Source organism: Chrysemys picta, chromosome 19 (assembly GCF_011386835.1).
Source record: "Chrysemys picta bellii isolate R12L10 chromosome 19, ASM1138683v2, whole genome shotgun sequence".
Taxonomy (NCBI): Eukaryota; Metazoa; Chordata; order Testudines; family Emydidae; genus Chrysemys; species Chrysemys picta.
The window spans coordinates 15,392,479-15,412,458 of record NC_088809.1 but is presented as its reverse complement, the minus strand read 5'-3'; the positions used below and the strand labels follow the sequence as shown (position 1 = coordinate 15,412,458).

Here is a 19,980-nt window from a genome sequence, read left to right as displayed (position 1 = left end):
GACTATAGGAACGGGGTGGTTTTAAACACCATATGTGAAATACCTACCCACCAGGGCGCAAGTCGCACCCTTACCTCTGGATTTCCACCAGTGTTTTGTATTTAACTGATTAATGAATTTGAATCCCTAAAGCAATTATTTGTTTCATGAAGATTTCAAAATCCTTAGGTAAAAATCCACCTGGAATTTTATTTTACCCAAAGGAAGTAAAGGGATAGATGATTATATCTAGGTAAAAACTACAAATAGTGTTTGCAGGCACTCATCTTATTGTATGTAGCTCTAAGGTTTGGCATGTGTCTTCCTTAGGTTTTAACGAATACTCTTCTGATTTAGGTTTGCACCAATTTTGGGGGAATGGTAGTTCCTGAAATGAATGACCTTACTTGCCTGAGAACAACGTTACTTGGGTATAAATAGAGATATTTCATATATAACGTCTCACTAATTCAAAACCACATAACTTAGGTGACCAATAACATACTGCTAGTAATGACCAATGTATAAAGTATTTATTTTATTTATTTGCTTTGATTTATGTATAAAACAAGCCCCTATCCTTGGCTTTATAATCATCCAGATAATTATTTCAAACAGCAGTCCATATCCAGCAATATTGCAAAACCCAACCTCTTGCACACAGAATTAGCCAGCCAATAATTCAAACAAAAATTAGGTTTTGCATTAGGCCCTGAAATTCAAGAGATTCAGGCTACTCTGAATCAACAGGATAGCCACTTGCAAAGTCAAGGAGGTGTTACAAGGAATGTCCTATGGGAGCTCCCTCCCATCTAGCTCAAGTGCTTCCACAGATCACACCTGAGTAAATAACACAAGAAGATGGAGGCTCCAAGCTTCTGTCTCTGAGTGGAGAAGGTGTGGCCTGCATCAAGTGTATTTCAGTGATAAAAGCACAGATGGGTTCATCTGGAAGGAAAGCCTTATGGCTGAGTGCATCTGGAAAAGGGCGGTTTTGCTCACCGCTGTATCATCAACTAAAACCAATGGGGAATCTAGCACCATCTCTACACTAAGAACTTGGGTAGCAAAATGACCATCTCTGTCAAAGTGGTCAATATAATCTCTGCCATGTCTTCCGGTTGCTTTCCCCATTTTGGCTTCAGTTTTGTCTGGATTGAGCCAAATAATCTTCAGCCATGTCCCAGTCTTAACCAGGCTCTGGAAAAGGCACTCTATGGCATTGTGTGGGTCAGATTAGGATAGAAACATACAGCTGGATGTGAATAAAAAAGATAATGAGACAGGCTGGGAAACATCATCAAAATAAGCAGTCCTTAGGCTAAAATATTTGCAGTTGCACAAAGTCTAATCTCAAATAATTCATGAAAAGGAAAAAAGAATATGTTTTATGGGTAAATTATTTGGAACAAATAATTCAGACAGCAATATAAATGACATCATGTGGTTATTAGGATGATAGGGCCCTGGAATGAAAGTCAGGTGATCTTGGTTCTATTCCCATCTCTGACAATGACATGTTAGATGACCATGGGCAAGTCACTTCATGCCACTGTGCCTCAGTTTCCTCTCCCTCTCTTTATTTCTCTTGTCCCTGTAGATTGTAAGCTCTTCAGGACAGGGTCTATTTGTCTCAATCTGGGTATGGACAGTGCCTGCAACAATGGGACCCAATCGTGGTTGGGGCTTCTAGCCAAGACTGTTTTATTTCTGCTATTTCTGCCACCACTAATGCTAAATGGAATTATGTCACATAGTTTATTATGACTACTATAGCCTTGCTGAAATATTAATGCATGGGCTCTTAACCCTAAGGTAACCTATTATAAATATGTTAAAGGTACGATCTGGAGCACTGCCATGCATTTGTAACTCACAGAAGTCTGTGCTCAGCACCTTTCTGGATGAGACCTACAACATTTTCAACAGCCATTTACTTCCATTCTTTAGATTGGAATAACTCCATTCATCTCAACTGACCTCATCCATTTTATGAAGCTTGTGAGAAAAGTAAATGAAAATCTGTCCTGTGTAAAGTGTGTGTTCTTGTGCCCTTTCCTTGTTCAATGTATAATTCCACAAGCTGCATGTATAAAAGGACTTACTTGCCAGTCATAATTTTTTGAGGCTGTAATTGGCAGCCTTTTGGCAATACATGTTTTTGCAGAAGTGATTTGCTTTAATTTGGCTGTTTGTGGTGTTCTTCCCCCCCAGGTCCCTATGGCATAGCAGATTTTGGCAGGGGAAGAGGAGCAATGGAAACATTGCCATGACATAAGCAACAATCTTGAAGCTTTTTCAAAAGAAGGTAAAGTGAAAAAGAGAGAGCTGGCAGGGAGCATCCTTGTGGAGGGGAGCTGGTATGGAGATGCATTTGTTTGCTGATAGCTTGTATCTCTGAGTTGCTGATTAGGTTACAGAGACAGCAGCAGAAAGCTTTTGGGGGTTTGATGAGCATAGTAAGAGGGTGGTTGTTCCTATTTGTCACCCCTCAGGGACGGAAAAATTCAGAGGAATGGCTCCGTAAGCACCATTGAGCAGGTGCATGCTGCTAGAACAATGGCTGGCACCGAGTTTTGCCGCAGGAAACCTGCTTTGGCATTTCAGCTTCCCACTTGCAGTTGCTGTTGCTGGAGGGGGAGAGATGAGAGAAATGGGCTATAACAGCAGAAGAGCTGATTTAAAAAAAATCCCGGGGTATTACCAGTATTAAACATGCTTAGCATTTTGGCTTGGAGGTAATAAAGTGACATGCAAGGGAGAAAGGAGAAAAGCAAAATGAATAAAAATACGGTGGTTGCCCATTTCTCTTTCATATATATAAAGTGTGTATGTGTGTGTGTGTGTGTACGCACACGCACCATTAAAATAAGACAGCAAGGATTCTTAATCATTTTAGTTACTCAAGAGCTGTGTCGAATTATTTATCTCTAAAATATCATTTATTAGGATTCAACATTCAGGGCCAGACTGGCAGGATCAAGCAGCCTAAAGGAAAATCTTCTATGTAGCCAATGTAATACGAAGGAATTTGCCAGGAGAAGGGAGAAAGTCCTTTTGTAATAGGCCTTGGGGCTTCTTTGGGAAAACCACTTGAAAATAGTGTAGAAACCCTTTGATGCAACATAGTTCATTCCATCTATGTGCTGTTTGCATTTCACTGCTTGTGCAGTGGGCTGATCCAAAGCTCATGGAAGTAAATGGAAAGACTCCTATTGATTTCGGTGGGATTTGGATCAGGCTGGTGGTGGTGGGAATGTGGGGGAGGAGGCCTGGGAGGAAAGTACCAGGCTGCGTGTACTACAGAAGGTAGACCGGTCCTGTGGCCCAAGGGTGAACAAAGGTCTGGCTGCTTAGTGATCCAGTAAAGGTCTGTTATTGAGTCAGTGTTTGTTCATCACTTTGTGCTAAGCATTAGTTAGTAATACCAATGACCATCGTTCGAGTGATACATATGTTTTTAAACACATGGGAACCCTTAACACATGGTGTCAAGTATATTTTCCACCACATGTGTTTGACGAAGTGGGTATTCACCCACAAAAGCTTATGCTCCAAGTCTGTTAGTCTATAAGGACTCTTTGTCGCTTAACACATGGATACTCCTGAGTCTACAGAATTGGAATTCTAGATTCTAATAATAATATAATATCTGGAGATATACCTATCTGATAGTGCTGGAAGGGACCCTGAAAGGTCATTGAGTCCAGCCCCCTGCCTTCACTAGCAGGACCAATTTTGCCCCAGATCCCTAAGTGGCCCCCTCAAGGATTGAGCTCACAACCCGGAGTTTAGCAGGCCAACGCTCAAACCATTGAGCTATCCCTCCCCTCTATAAAGACACTACTGAAGGGTAGTATGGTCTTGATAACTAACTGATGAACAATGAAATTGTTCCAATACAATACTACTTTTGTAATCAAACAGTGGAGCCAGCTTTCCGAAATTGCTTGACCCATTCAGTTTAATAGATTATTTGCATCTCCTTTCCGGCTAACGTTAGCTCTGGATATTATGTCGGTCTTTTAACTCAAAGGTGAGCTTCCTGGGCCTTAGCCTATAATTGTACAGGACCCTTTAAGGTCCCAGTTCGGCAAACATTTACTCATGTTGAAGTTCATGCACATAAGTTGTGAGTATTTCCATTGGCTGCAGTGGGCTGCTCATGTGCATAAAGTTACGTTTGTGTGTCACTATTGTTGCTGTAGTTTCCCTTTTCCTACCGGTGCAAGCTATTAAAGGTCCATTGCTGCTCCCCCTTACCAGAGTGGGGGTTTATTTACTAACATTAATGGCAACAGGATTGACCCCAATCCGCTAAGTCATTTCTGTGTTAAGTGGTTGTGGTGAGTGAGCAAGTGTTAACAGGAAATGTCCGTGTGCATAGTAAGACTGTCACTGGGAAACAGGCAGTAAGAGTAATGTGGCCCCAAAGAATTAAAAGAGAATCAAGAACATTTGCATTCTTTGTCATGTGATAGCCTCTGTCTTCTGTGTACCTTCAGTGACACAAAGATATTTACTCATTGCAAAATCTTTTTTTTTTCCAGATTGGATTTGCTCTATCCCAATTTAATCCAAAATATATTCAGTGGGAGAAGCTGCTACATGTTTGAACAGCGTAGTACATCAATTCATCTTTCATAAGGTGGGTTGTTAAACAAAGTTTTAATTAAAATGCATGTTGGAAACTTAATGCTCTTAGTGTGGAACCTTTTATTCTAGTGGTACAGGACTGAGGTTGGAAAATATTGAACCAACTGTAGGTCTGTAAAGAGAGGAGTACTTCCTGCAAAACCTAAAATCCCCAAGACCAACGATGTGTGTGTCCTTTTTAAGGGTAAAAAGTAGTCATTGTCAACCTGTGGAAAGCGTGGCCAAGGGATGTTGTGAAAGCCAAAATTATAACTGGGTTCATAAAAGAACTGGATAAATTCATGGCGGATAGGTCCATCAATGGCTATTCACCAAGATGGTCAGGGACACCACCCCATGCGCTGGGTGTCCCTAAACTTCTGCCTGTCAAAAGCTGGGACTGGCTGACGGAGGATAGATCACTCAATAATGGCCCTGTTCTGTTCATTCCCTCTGAAGCGTCTGGCACTGGTCACTGTTGGAAAACAGGATACTGGGCTAGATGGACCATTGATCTGACCCGTCTGGCCGTTCTTAGGTTAATATGAATTTCAGTTACATGTGGCCTGTAAAATAGAGAAATAGCAAAATGTAAGCAATGATATCCAAGGACAATTTAATGTATTATGCATCCTGTGTCCCTCCTGAAGAAATCCAGGTGAGGCTAGGGATTAGAGACTGAGTTTGCTTCTCCATTTTGATTTCAATTTTAAATCGTCACTTGCAGAGTTCTTAGGGCTTCAGCCAACACTGACTGACGCCAACGGAAAGAGTCCCTTTGATTTCAGTGCTCTTTGGACCATGGCCTAGGTGAGCTATCAATTTTGTTTTTGCTAAATCTGCACTGAAGCCATGCTGCAGACATATGCATGTATTCTAATGCGCTCTGCTACAGGCACTATCCTATAAATGGGCTTTAGGGAACTATAAATACTAAGCAGGCTACATATACTCACTTTACTATGTTATGACAAATTTCTTTTTTAAAATGTGATGGTGATCTTATGTCTTGGTCCTGACATGAAGTGTGTTTTAAGAGTTTCTGATGAAAATTATGTTAAGACTGTTTTCCAGTAACCTAATGAAAAGCCACATCAGGATAGAATAGCATTGCTATGGTAACTTTGTTTAAAAGTGATTGTTAATAAAGGAGAGATAATTGGAATTCAGAGTGGCGGTAATTGCAAAAGCACAGAAAAGGTTAGACTGGTATTTTTATAACACTAATCAAAATTTGATGTGAACTTTCATGTGATGTTCAGTACATATCCACTTAAAGGATTCCATCTGAGCAAAAATCAAATATAACAAGACATTTAGATTGAATAGGACTCAAACTGCTGTTTTGAATCCCTAGCATAATGACCCTGGAAAGAGTTTAGTTTACCTTAGCACTGGATAGTTTTCTCTCTTGACTGTATTTGGAGAACAGAGAATTGACTTTTTAAATGGTTGCTACAGTTTCTTAAATTCAACAATAGGTAACTGGCTTAAATGAAATTATTTTCTATATTCAGGGAGATAATTAAAAAAGCTGCACATGCTGCTTGTATCCCCCATGTTCTGTTTTTAATTTCCTTGTTCTTTATCATGATGGCCAATATCATTTGTATGTAATGAGACTCTCTTCTTTTCACTTCAGTTCATCAGCTCTAGCCGCTTATTTTGCCCTAAATCCTCTGATCACAAACTCCCCACTGGGAAGAGAAGTTACACAACTGGCTAAGTGCAAAAAGAGGATTTTCCTCCCTGCTTTCCCGCCCCCCGCCCCCCCAAAAAACCTCAAAACCCAACAACCACCATTTTTGCCCTTGATGGTGATTAATGGTCATGTCAGACATTTTTTGCTCACCCCAAAATTATATTTCTTTATTTTATACTTGAATAGATGTGGTTAAAACCTGGAAAAATTCAATTACTTTTTCTGTTTTAATCAATGTTTTACCACAGGGGAGACGGGTGTTTTTTGCATCAAAATTTTAGCAAACGTTCTTGTAAAACAACAACAACAACAAAAATTGGAAAACGTGAACCAGCTCAGCAAAGAAATGTATACCATTTACATTGATAATTAGAAATTAGGAAACCACCCCTTCCTCCTGGGGATGTCACTCCTGACCATTTGAGACACTTGGACTGGACACTGAGGGTTGATTTACCCCTTGATTTAGTAGGGTTAAATTTACTCTCAGGAAACAATGCAACTGGGCCAAAGATCCTCATCTGGTGTGAATCACTACAGCTCTATTGGCTTGAGGATTTGGCCCTCTCATTTTATTCCATCTGTTGTTTAAAGAAACAAAACAAGAATGACGACAACCAACAAGGGAAGAGAAATCCAGAAAATATTGTTTTATTGTCAAATGCATCCTGGCTCTAGCAGTTTGGTATCATTTTGTCGTTGTTAGTGAGTTCTTTTTATTCCCCTTTCTGGGGTGTACTTCAGAGGGAATCACCTTTTGCAAACAAGGATGCTATAATGCAAAGTAGGCACAATGCCATTTGGCAGCCGGACCTATAGAGGCCTTTTGTTTGGTTCTGTCCCCTTATTTAGCTATGTAGTCTGTCTATATGAACACCAAGATCTAAATGCTAATTATTACTTTTGTAAATAGTGCAATTGGATGGTAGACGACTACAAATGTGGCTCACTTTACAATTTAATGTGTCTTTGGTTGAAGCTTTAAGGTGGTCAGACTGAGTTTCGGAATATCAGCAGAAACTGCTTCATCCTCAAGTGCTCAATTCACTGTGACCAAAGCATTCTTTACTGGGACCCAAGGAACCCAAAATCGGATTTGAATAACCTCACATTCGGATGGCTACTAGACCACAGAGGACTAGTGTACAAGCACTGTGGGCCATATTCTTACCCTCCTGGGTTAATACTTTTGGCTTTGGTGGAATTACACTAGAGATAAATGTGGCCCTGTATATTTAATGGGGCTTGTTTACTCTGGCTGAAAGTCCGGGGTGACTGAATATGAAAGGGGGTAGAGTGAATGCAATGGATAAAAGTCACCCAATTTAAAAAAAAAACCCTGCTGGGGTTACAGAAATGTGGTTTTTCTAAAAATTAAAATAAATTAAAAATAACATTTATTCACCAAACATTGATGTTGTAGCTGCTAGTTATGAGAGATCAGGTCTGAGGGAGTCAATTAAATTCACTTCAGCTTTCCTGTGAAGTCAAATTTTAAACTACAGCTTAAAGCATGTTATGAAAGCTGGCAGTTTCAGACCTCACATTTCTGGAACTAAATTGGGTAAAAATATTAATCCACAAACACATCTGATTCACAAGTTCCAATGATATCAAGATTTCAAAATGAGCACATCACAGGCTCCCGCTTTGTTGCCAGATTTCTGACACTGGCAGAGCTCTGAAGAAGCTGTGAGCTAGAAAATCAGAGTGGTTGTTGGCATTCAAAAGAGCACATCAAACTTGTGATGTACCATTTTACCTTGTGCACCCAGAATTCTCCAGTAAATCACAAATATTTCTTAGCAGCGCTGATGTCCTTGCTCCATGAACAAATACACACTTTTTAGAGTCTGTTCAGCATACTTGGCTACAAAAACTGATGAATGCTTCCTCTGATTTTGGACTGGTCTTTTGGGGGTGGTGTGTTTCTTGCTGTCTGCTGATTTCATTTAGTATCTATTTATTTATATAGTGTCACGGTAAGTGCACATGATACTTAGAACTGGATTATAAGCTTTTGAGGCAGAGACCTCAGGTGAGGTTTTCAAAAGCATCTAAATTACTCAAGCGTCCAAGACCTATTGAAATTCAAAGGGTTGTGTGTTCCTTAAGTGACTTACATGCTTTAGAAAATGCCACACCTCTTCTTCTGTCTTTTGTGGACAAATATGATGTATGAGACAGTGGTACGGTTCTGAGATGGCATTGAGTCCGCATAGGAAAGCGTAATTAGAGAAGTGGGCCTGGAAGAAGGAAGAGAAAGGCATTTGGTGTATGGGAAAAGGGACTCTTTTTTCCAAATGTCCAGGGTGGCATGAAAGAAAGTGTGACTTTAAGAGTGGGGAATGGTTAGGAAGGAGGAGTGAAAGATTAAATGAGTAGAGATGGACATGGCTGTTGATTGACAGTGCGTCTTAAGAGTGAGGATTAGGAGCTCAAACGTCATGGCGAATGATATGAAAGGAAATCATTTGAAGCTTGACTCTCTATACTATGGCCAATGCTGTAGTGGCCAGTTTTAAAAGAAAACAAGCTACATACTGAAGCTTTGTGTCCCTGCTGGAACCAAAATCCCAGATCTATTACTTAGATTGGAAGCTCTTTGGGGCAGGAACTGTCTTTTTGTTCTGTTTGTGCAGCACTTAGCACAATGGGCTCCTGATCCATGAACAGAGCTCCTAAGTGCTATGATAATACCAATAAACCATAATAAAATATCAGATTTTGCATGAACCTATCTCCAGACTGAAGGAAAAACCAAATACTCTGGACTCTGTGAAAATATGGGCTCACGTCTGCATTTTGAGCTACCAGCATTTGGGAATAAAGATATGCATGGAGTGAAATTCTGACCTTAGTAAGTCCTTGGAAGTTTTTCCATTGACTGAAGTGGGGACCAGGATTCTATGCAAGGTTTTATTTCTGTCAGTCAGTGAGGCTGACATCCAGATGTGGGGGTTTGGTTCAGTTTCATCCCTAATGTGAAGAATTTCAGAGAGAATGTTTCAACTACTTGCTGCCCAGTAATGAAAGCAAGTTGCCATGCCATAACACCATCTGATTTTATATCTTAGGACAGTTCTAGGTATAGCATTCAGGGCTTATACACGGATGCATGATTTCTATGTACAGGCTACTACCAAATTTAAAGCAAATAGAGATTCTGAAATATGGAAACTGAGACCTTGTCCAGCCCATAGTAAGAAATATGCTGTTTTTACAGCATGTCACTGTACCTATTTACTAAGCACTTAGGCCAAATTTTCTAACTTGGTTGCCTAAAGGTAGGCACCAAAATCCATATTTAGGAACCTAAATAAATGGACTCATTTTCAAAGGTGCTGCATCTTTCATTTACATTCAGTGGCAAAATCAGGTGTCAATACCTCTAAAAATATAAATGTTAGATGGGCACTCCAGGTTGAAAATGTTGGTGTTGGTCTTTGACCCCCTACAGTAGAAGAAGATTCTATATTTACAAAATGAGAAGTTTTATTTGTCAGATTATTAAATCTATATGGTTTATATTGAGAGAGTTAATAACTGGTAAGGTGGGGCATATTAAAATTGGACAAAAGAACCCAGGAGTTCAGCTATGCTGGGAAAAGCTGCCCAATCTTTCTAAATCAACGCGTGGAACTCATTGCCAGGGGAGGTTGTGAAGGCTAAAAGTATACCCGGGCTCAAAAAAGAGTTAGATAAGTTCCTGGAGATAGGTCTTTCAATGGCTATTAGTCAAGATGGTCAAGGATGCAACCACATGCAAATGTAAGATAAAAGGAGAATATAGTACCTAATACAATGGCATTAGTTTGGTACTTGAAACACCTAGATTCAATTCCCTGCTCTGTCACAGACTTCCAGTGTGACCTTGGGCAAGTCACTTAGCCTCTCTGTGCCCTGGTTCCCCATTCCTAAAATGGGAATAATAGAACTTCCCCATGCAGTGCTGAGGGCAAATAGATTACAGTAATGGGAACCATGTAGGTACCGAAGATTAGCTAAACAGGGCAAAATATTTTGTCTAGGTTCTCCCCAGCAAACATAGTAAGACTTAACTCTAGGGTGGATACATAACCCTAAACAGCTCACTCTCTGGCACTCAGGGTTTACATAGCATCCCCACTCCCCACTTTAAGCCTAAACTATTTTACAATTTCTATTAAACATTAATCATTGACCTGCTTGAAAAGGGTTAGACTCTATGGAGGAATAACTTTCCATTTGTGCAAACTTATTAAATAAATCCAGCACGCTGTCTCCAAGATGCTATGGCTTATGGCTTGTAATTTGTCTCGTGTATTTCCTCTTGAAGCAGCGAAGACCTAGCTAATTATTTATTTACTGTACAGCACGTAGGACAGGAAGAAACGGGTCCTTGTCCCAAAGAGTTGAAAATCTCTAAGAGATGACAATGAAATAAAAAGCCATGTTCATTTCAAGCTTCATTAGAAACCTAAGGAGAGAGATTTATATCCATCTTCAGAGATCTAGTTCTGACCCTCTATTTTTTTTTATTTTAAGACGGAACCGCAATGAAGAATGTTTTAGAGCAAGAAAGAAAGGGAAAATGGGAAATGAATGTTTGTTATGTAGAAGTTGATACAACATGGAAACATATGAAGCACTACTTATTGCTATAGCTCCAATAGGGTGCAGGTGCTCTACAGACAAGTCAGAGAACAATGTTCACTGCCCTGGAGAGCTTACAACCTAAGGGGAAGATTCTGCCAGTCTTATTCCTGCTGATTGACTGACATGCAGGTGTTAACAGAGTAAGCGGGCCCTAAACAGATAATGAAAACATGGAGCGTGTGGAGCGGGGATATGTGATACAGGGCAGCCTGCTTGACGATGTCTCTTTCTAATGTTACATCAGCAGCTGAAGGAATCGGTACTGAATGATGGATAAATATGCCTCTGAGAACTTGCCCGATCCTAAACACACATCTACACCAGAGGCATTACGGGCTATTGAACCAATACTTATATGCAATCAAGAGGCATTTATTTCCTTTGAGCTGAAATTTGTTACACTTGTTCTCAGTCCAGAAGTGGAATTGTTATAGCAAGTTAAATTAAAATAACAATCCATTTGGCTGCTCACAATGGTGTGATTTAAGAACAAAGCGTTAGCTCTACCATTGGAATATGTGAGCTCCTGTCTATCTGCTACAACCTTAGCAGTGTTGAAATATACACAATTTTAACTCCTCAAAGAGCAATGATTTTAGGCTGCCAGTACTGCATATTTGAAAACTCTGTTTAAATAAACAACTTGCCTGGTAGCCTGGCTTTTATTGGGTTTTAAATGGCCAGTGTGTGGGCAAAACAAAACCGTTTTCTAGACTAAATCACGGGTGGGACTAGAAAAGGGCATTTGAGAAGGGCATTTGCTGACCTAGGGTATGTGATTGCTGCCATTAGAGGTATGAATGCCGCAGGTGGAGGCACACCTGAGCTAGCTTTGATCTAGCTAGCTCCAATAACAATAGCAGTGAAGCCATGGCCATGCAGGGTAGCCACTACCAAGGGTCCCAGGTGGGATTCTACAGCCCATGATGCCTTCACTGGTATTGTTACTCAAGCTAGCTGGATCAAAGTTGGCTTGGGTTAGAGTGACCATACAGCAAGTGTGAAAAATCGGGACGGGGGTGGGGGGTGATAGGAGCCTATATAAGAAAAAGACCCAAAAATCAGGACTGTCCCTATAAAATCGGGACATTTGGTCACCCTAGCTTGGGACTGTCTACACATGCTGCAGTCACACCTCTCATTGCTGTGTAGGCATACTCAGAGTTTCCGGCTCTCAACGCCCCTTTCCTGGAAGTGCACCTTGACATGGTGGGAAGACTTGTGCGTTCCAATGACCCTGAGAGCTATGCTGGTCAACGGAGAGACACCCAAGCCAGACAGGTGAAAGGATAGGGACAAAAAGCAGTCCTTTGGTTCTCTAGGTTGGGGCCTGAGTGATAGGTCAACCACCTATTGTTGTAAAAAAGTTAAGTGATAGAAACACAACCAGGTAGCCATTCCGGGAAAACAGCATGATAGGGAGGGCAGAGTCTTGTATTGTGTCTGATAATGTGAGAAGTATCCAGATTTTCAACTCTGGCCCCCTAGGCCAGATCTACCCTAGAGAATTGAACTGTTCCTAAATGAAGTGATGGGACCATGCCAGCTGAAGCACAAACATTTCGGTGCGTCCCTCTGTGACTCAGTTTTGCCCCACGTCCACGTTAGTGCTGTTCTAAACTGTTTCAGTTGCAGTGTCCCTGCTGGCTGGCTATCCCATAGTTCGGGGCACAGGTCCTAAAAGCAGCAGATTCTGGGAGATTCTGAAAGGCCAGTGGTGCACAGCAGGGCAACAGTAGGAAGGACCATTTGTCTAAATCGTTTTAGTGCTGTTCAGACTGTCATTCTGCTGGCTGAAATTGTTCTGGTGAAAGTGGTGTTTACACCTGCTAAAGCCAGCCTGGTCCAGTTTTAGCTGAAATCTTTAAAATAAGATTTGAGGACTTCATTATCTCAGCCAGACGTTATGGGCCTACTACAGGAGTGGGTGGGTGTGGTCTTGTGGCCTGCAATCAGACTAGATGGTCTGGCTTTAAAGTCTATGAGCACAGGGCTCCAGTACCCTTTGGAGTGAGCTCTGCATATCTAAACAGTGTTTAAATATGTTTTTTAACACAGTACCCCCACATATGTGAGATGGGGCCTCCTAATAGATTGACATTGCTCATAGGATCACTCGCATCTCTGTGTGGTTACACATTGAAAATTTGCGAGGGATTTGCTTATTTATCCAATTGCATCTGTATTGTGGACACAAGTATTCAGGAGCCTTTGGAGAAACTGAGTGAAGGAAGAAAGGATTGGAAAGATAAATACAGAGGGAGAATGGAAAAAAAATATACCATAATGAAGACATATAATGCAGTGTTTTTACTTAATATTTCTCTAGAATATCTGTATTGTATACACAGGATCTAGAATTAACTATAATACGTGAGGTCTTTTAGTAAAGGGTGTTATCGAAGACCAAAGTGCGTTACAAATGTGGGTAATACTATCTCCATTTTACATATGGGAAACCGAGGCAGGGAGAGATGCAAATGCTGACGCTGTGTTCGTGTCTCTTGAGATATTAACTTTATCACCATTTGCTCTTGAGACGAGATAATTCAGTACAAAATTGCATGACCACTCAAAGCGTTATCTTAGCCAAGACTGAAAGAGCTACTATCAATACTGCGCCACAAGCAGCCTGTGCTGAAGGCAGCTGCTCTGGGACTTTGAGGACTTGATGAAACAAGTCATGTTGTATGATTATTCAAAGGGGACTATAAATGGAAACAACAAGGACAAATTAAACTTGTCCGTGAAATTGCTCTTACCAGGAGCTGTGAAACTCCCTTGTTATATTACATGCATTGCCATGCTTGTTAGCCATCAGAGACAGGGACTGGGGAGGGGTCTATAAAAAAAAAAAAAGGGGTGGGGGGCGGGAAAATAAGGTGGGTGAATGGGAGTGGGTGGAGGAAGAAGGGTTAAAAATGCTTAAAAGGAACGTACCAAAAGGATGAATGGACATTTATAATGGTAGAATATTTTACACACTGGGCCTTTTAAAATGTTTTTAATGTTTTTTTTTTTTTAACTCAAGTAATTCAGCAAAACCAACATGCACTTACAAAACATTTCAATGTTGCTGAATCTGCGTTTGTCACTGGGAAAAAAAATTGTTTGAAAAATGTCACCCGGCTCTAATCCTAATTCAACCTTGAATGTGTTAATCCCCTTCTAAATCAGGAAAGAAAGAAATGATTTGTTAACCATTAGTGAGAGGCCCAGAGGGTTGCGAGATGGAGTGATGCTCAGAAGACGAGGGTTCTAGTCTTGGATCTGCCAGATGAACGTGAAAAGTTACTTTTTGTCTCAGTTCCCAATGTGTAGAATGGGGATGATGCTTATCTCAGAGTACTTTACAAAGGAGCTCTGCAGATGAAAAGTGCTATCTACAGATAAGGTATTTTCCCCCCAGCAGTTTATAACTCAGTGTCAGGAAAGATTGAATTTTTATGGCTAATGCGGATTGCAAGTGCTTAGTCCATGAGAAAGATTTTTTTTCCTACCCTTTCTAAACTAAATGTAGTTTAAAATCAGTTGGGCGGCAACTGTTTTTGTTTTTAGTTCTAGATTTACAACAAACAGAAACGCCAAGAGGTCTTCAATATTTTCCAGACAATGTGGATTGTTTGGCGGGGGTTGTGAGGGGGGAATAATTAAAAAGAATTCTGAGACGTTTGACCTGGAAACCTCTAAATACACCTGATCAAATATGTCAATGGGAGTAATTTTTTTTTTTTTTTTTTTAATTCTACATAGCTACTGAGGATGCACGGCAGCTAACCTGGTGTGATAGACCATAACGGCTCCAGATATTATAGTCTCTCGTGTTAATAATCCATGAATTAAAGCCTCCCCAGCAAGCTCTTAACATGATGGATTATGTCAAGGATGTGTGTTTAAAGGGTCCCCAAGCAGGCCTTGACATGACAGACCATAGCAGTCCTGAAGGTCTGTTGTTGTCAATGATCCGCCAATTATGTGAACATATCTGGAGGGAGGGAGCAGTGGGAGGCGAAAGGAGGCTGAAAACAGCAGTTTAATGCTCTGTCAGAGGTCAGAGCCACTTGGTACAGATGGAAAACTTGCGAATGATGTGTTGTTTAAATGACATACTGAGTGCCTTTAATCAGCGCAAGCTGGGAGTGCTCAGCGCCTTGCCAGAATTAAGCCCTAGAAGTCCATGAAGAATAGTCTATCTAAACTTAAAAAAAAATATGCTAGTTTTTAATCTTAGACATAATGCAAAACCTCTTGCGATAGGATGGTTGTGTTTGTTATTTTCATTTATAAGCTCCAAGCAGTCTCCGATCAGGGCTGTACCGTAACAGTAATACACAGGAGGCTATGTTTTCTCTTGCTATGACACCATCTACTATTGTTTTTGATCTGCAGCCTCTGAAGAGGGATGCTGCATCTTCCGGGGAAGGTGTTATGAGTGCAGATTAGTTAGACAAGTGCTGGAGTGAATGCATAAGTAGTGCTTTTGCATAATGAGGTGTGTGAAATCCCACTGGAGGTTGTTAAAACAGATAGACAGCCTGTGGTAAACAACAAGGAAGGTAGGCTTTGAAAACAGATGGCTTTGAAAACCTGGCAAATGACTGTTTCATACTTAAAAATCGGTTTTGTTAATGTAGAATATTTTTTTTAACCTTTGCGTGCATATTTTTAAATCTCTGTTTTAATAATAAATTTCTGTGGGTAACTGTACATCAATTGGTTTCAGAGTAGCAGCCGTGTTAGTCTGTATCCGCAAAAAGAACAGGAGTACTTGTGGCACCTTAGAGACTAACAAATTTATTAGAGCATAAGCTTTCGTGGACTACAGCCCACTTCTTCGGATGCATCAATTGTATGTCCTGTCGTAAACCTTTCTGGAGGATGGAAATGGTGAGCTTTACAATATGATGGATGATGTTACATAGCTCTTTCTGTTTGCCAGGTATTGGACTGCCCTGGTATCTTTTGACACTTGGTAGATACATGCTTTGCATGGTGAGTTTAATGCAGAACCCAAGGGTTAATTTGTTCAGAGGATGTGAGCTAAATTGGATTACCATACAGTTGCTATATTCCTATTGGCTAGGAGGGCCATTAGTAAAACAACCAACTGTGAATACTGTTGCAATCGGTGGCACTGTGACCTACCAGTATAATTAATTTTGGGGCTGTCTACAGAGTTGTACTGAGAGCTGTGGACAAAGCGTTATTGCTAGCTTCTCACCCCAGCTAGACTGATCTTTGAACTCCTTGGAAAGCTGCCAGTCCATAGTCCATAGCTTGAGGGTATGAACAGGCCCAGAGGTTGCAACTACCCTCCAATATTTATGGTTAGGTGGGAAAGGGGGTCCCAATGCATTTTTCTGGGGTAACGTGGAGTCACAGTATGGAAAAGGTTGAGGACCACAGGCACTACTTTAGCTATTGACTTCAGTGGGACCAGGATTTGGGCTTCTGTACTGGAAAAAAGTTAAGCATTTTCATCAAATAATTCCAAGTGAATGCGATACTAGAATGCGGAGGTGCCTGCCAAGTAGACCTCGGTTCCCAAATGTAGTTACTGAAAATATTAGCCAATCCAAATGCAAGTTTTGAGACTTTATAAAACAATCTTTGTTCGAGTACTTCTCTGGCATAGCTTTAAATGAGCCAGGCATAGGGTGACCAGATGTCCTGATTTTATAGGGACAGTCCTGATTTTGGGGTCTTTTTCTTATGTAGGCTCCTATAACACCCCCCCCCCCCGTCCCAATTTTTCACTCTTGCTGTCTGGTCACCCTAGCCAGGCAATAGGGCATCTCTGCTTCCTTTAGTGGTGGTATTTTAATTGGCACAATTGTGGCAACTCAAGATTAGGGGCCCATTGTGCTAGGCATGGTACAAACACATAATAAGAGACAGTCCTTCCCTTAACCAGTTTACACTATAAACAGACAAGGGTGTGAGGGGAGGAATAGTGACAGAATCTCCTTTGGGAGATACTTCCATAAAATAAAAGATCTCATTGTCAGGAAGATTGCTAAGGATCAGCCTAACTTTCTCCTTTTCTTAACTGGAATTTCTCCTCCGGTTTTAATTCCTAATCTCATTAACCTAATGGAATTACTCAGTTTCTTCCTAAATGGCCCCCAACCCATGCTAGATAAACCTCTCAACATTACACAACAAAGTGTCCCTCTCCATTCCAAATCTGACAGCCCTAATTTCACCACATTGGTCAAGCCATGTCTGATATACTGGGAGTTCTGCTTCCCAATCACTCAACAAGAGGACAGAATTCAGTATGCCTGAACAAATTCAGCTGAAATTTGATCTACTAATAGAGTAACTTTCATGCTATGCTCCTTGGCTGGAGTAATCTTATCAGGGAACTTAATTGCAATGAGAGTGCAGTGACCTAAGGTCAAACAAACAAACAAACAAGCCTAATTTGAGCCTTATTTGAAGTAGAATAGTCTCCACTTACCTGTTTATCAGCTTAATGTAGCTGTGACTCAGAGAAACTGGATACTAGTTGCAAAGATGCACAAGATGTGTCAATATGCAACAATAAAGAGACTAGTTATCCATAGACCCTACTGCTTCTGTCGTGAATTGAATAGGGTTTATTCTGTGATGTGCTGGTTAGTCAATGGTCAGATGGAGAAGTTTGTTCACATTTGATGGGATCTGTCTGGTTGTGGTACATTTTGGGAGGAAAATAAAAAAAACCCCAGAAAAGTTGATAGGATTTGAACTCTATTTCCTCTAGATGTTACTCTTACAGCATTTCCAACTGTCCCAAGCTGCATCAATATGTGGTGAGTGTCTATTACAGGTCCTCCTCTGTAGCAGAGAATATGAAAATTACACCCCCATTTGGAAAACCTCGGCTCTTTAGCCCCAGCTGAAACAGCTCATGCTTTTAGCTCTGAAGGTCCCCTGTTGAATCCCGATTAATAAATGGGGCTACACCTTGAACGCTGGCATAAGCTGGAACTTGGTGGAGTTGGGGCGAAGGAGCGCTAAACTACATCAGTGGGCAGTGGGATGGGCTCATCACCCTTGGAAATCAGGCTAATAAAGCTTTATGTACCATTTCTTCTTGTGAGTCTGTACTCACCCAGCACCAGATTTTCAGGGGCTCAGAACGCACAATTGGAGGCCAGATTTTCTGAAGGGATCAGTCCCCATTTAGTCACCTAAAGTGATACTTGTGGACAGATTTTTTTTTTTTTAAAGTTTCAGCACTCAAAATAATGAGCACTTTCAGAACCTGGTAATTGTGGTCCTAAATAAGAGTTGAACTATTCTGAAAAATCTTTCCCCCAAGAGTCCTCTGATCTGTTGCTTTCTGGGTTACACCACAAAATATTGTACATGTCTGTCTGAGAGCTAGAGGTGAGCCTGTTGCGGTTATGGAGGAAATAGGAAGGGGCAATACTGTCTTGGGTGGGTGAAAAAATAAGTCCTCCTGCATTGAAATATTAAGTCATCTGATTTTTCATGTTGCTCTTAGGCGTAGAGGTGTGGGGACATTCTGTGCTACAATACCCAAATGACTCTACATTAAAGAGAAACAGCCTAGCATTTTCCAATTCTAGGATCGCTGTTAAAAGTGTTTATTACACAGGGGGGCAGTAGCACACCATAAAGATGCAAAATATGTTAATCCTGCCTGGATTGATTTATGGATCTAGAATATACTGTGGGGGTTTTGTAGCATTTGTTAGCTGTATGTACATTTGACAGATGTTGGCAGGAGGTATTAATTAACTTCCAACTTTGTCTTTAATAATTAGTGATCAGCAAGGGGAAGTTTATATTTGCTTTTGTGACCCAATCTGTGAATTCTTATCCTTCAGATATTTTTGAGGATGGGTCGCTCAGCTCCAAGTTTGTCATAAGGCTGTTTTCATCAGCTCAAGTGTTACAGGTGCCATCAGGGGCCAGCACAGAAAAGGCTGTGGTTGAGAGCAAAGTAAAAACATCCCCTTATGTCCTCGAGTCAGAACAAGTATTAGACACTTGTCTCTAACTCGACCTCTTATTGTAAAACCATTCCAGGTAGGTTTGCTGTTTTACACATACCAGTCAGAGGAGAAAGGGAATTTTAAGTATTCCCGCATGCTCAGTGCTTTGCTGGACCCGGCAGAGAATGCTGAGCAGCTTGCAGAAGGGAGCCCATAACGCTTATGTCATCCAAGTATCTCAGTGCACTTCCAAATCCTTCGTACATGAAGTCTCATGATACTCCTGTGAGCATGTAAGTCCTGGCAGTATCCTCTGCTTTACAGATGGAGAACAGAGTGATTAAATGACTTGCTCAAAGGAGTTGGGAGAAGAACAAGGCCAGGGAGCGCTAGGAGGGGAATTTGGGATGATTTTGTTGGCTGGATTTATGGCATTTTTGTTATGTTTATGCTGCTGCCAGGGTGGTGTGGGTGGGGGTAATTGCCTGAGTCTGAGTGTGCCACAAGAATCTATCAAGGATAGCCAGGGATTGGCCTGGGCTATCAATATGTACTAATAGAACAAACTTGAATGAATAACAAAGAAGTAAATAATATCACGCACTAGGTCAGTGGTAGAACTGGAAATAGAAGCTAGGAGTCCTGACAGACAGCCCGGTGTCCTAGCCACTAACTCACACTCCATGGTCTTCAGTAGAGTTGTGAAAATACATTATGCACTAAAAAATGCAGTCGGTTGACCCAAAACTATTTGCACATTTGACATAAATTTGCTGAATCTTTTCAGTCAGAAAACAGTATTTCAAGCAGGGCCAGCTCTAATTTTTTTGCCGCCTCAAGCAAAAAAGAAACCAAAAACCGCCCCGCTGTAACAACTGCCCCCCCCAGCAGTGCCCCACCCTGCCGAACCAAAAACAAAACAAACAAAACCCCAGTGCCGCCCCACTGACCCCCCAAAAAACAACAACAACAATACCCCCGAGCGCCGCCCCGCTGAGACAAAACAAACAAACAAACCTGAGTGCCGCCCTGCCACCCCAAGATTGGCCACCCCTTACAAGGTGCCGCCCCAAGCAA

At 41.1% G+C, this 19,980-nt stretch overlaps 2 long non-coding RNA genes across 3 annotated transcripts in view; one reads left to right on the top strand and one right to left on the bottom strand.

Annotated features, from left to right (window-relative positions):
• Positions 1–497: 497 nt before the first annotated feature.
• LOC112058687 (uncharacterized) overlaps positions 498–19,980 on the bottom strand; it is a 130,418-nt gene continuing 110,935 nt past the window's right edge. For both annotated transcript variants that reach the window (XR_010593813.1, XR_002887824.3), the window contains exon 4: positions 498–5,180. This is a non-coding gene — a long non-coding RNA (uncharacterized LOC112058687). The remainder of the gene's footprint in view (positions 5,181–19,980) is intronic.
• On the top strand, positions 2,149–5,427 carry LOC135976572 (uncharacterized). The gene is made up of 3 exons (XR_010593814.1): positions 2,149–2,287; positions 4,530–4,627; positions 5,342–5,427. It is a non-coding gene; the product is annotated as an uncharacterized LOC135976572 (long non-coding RNA).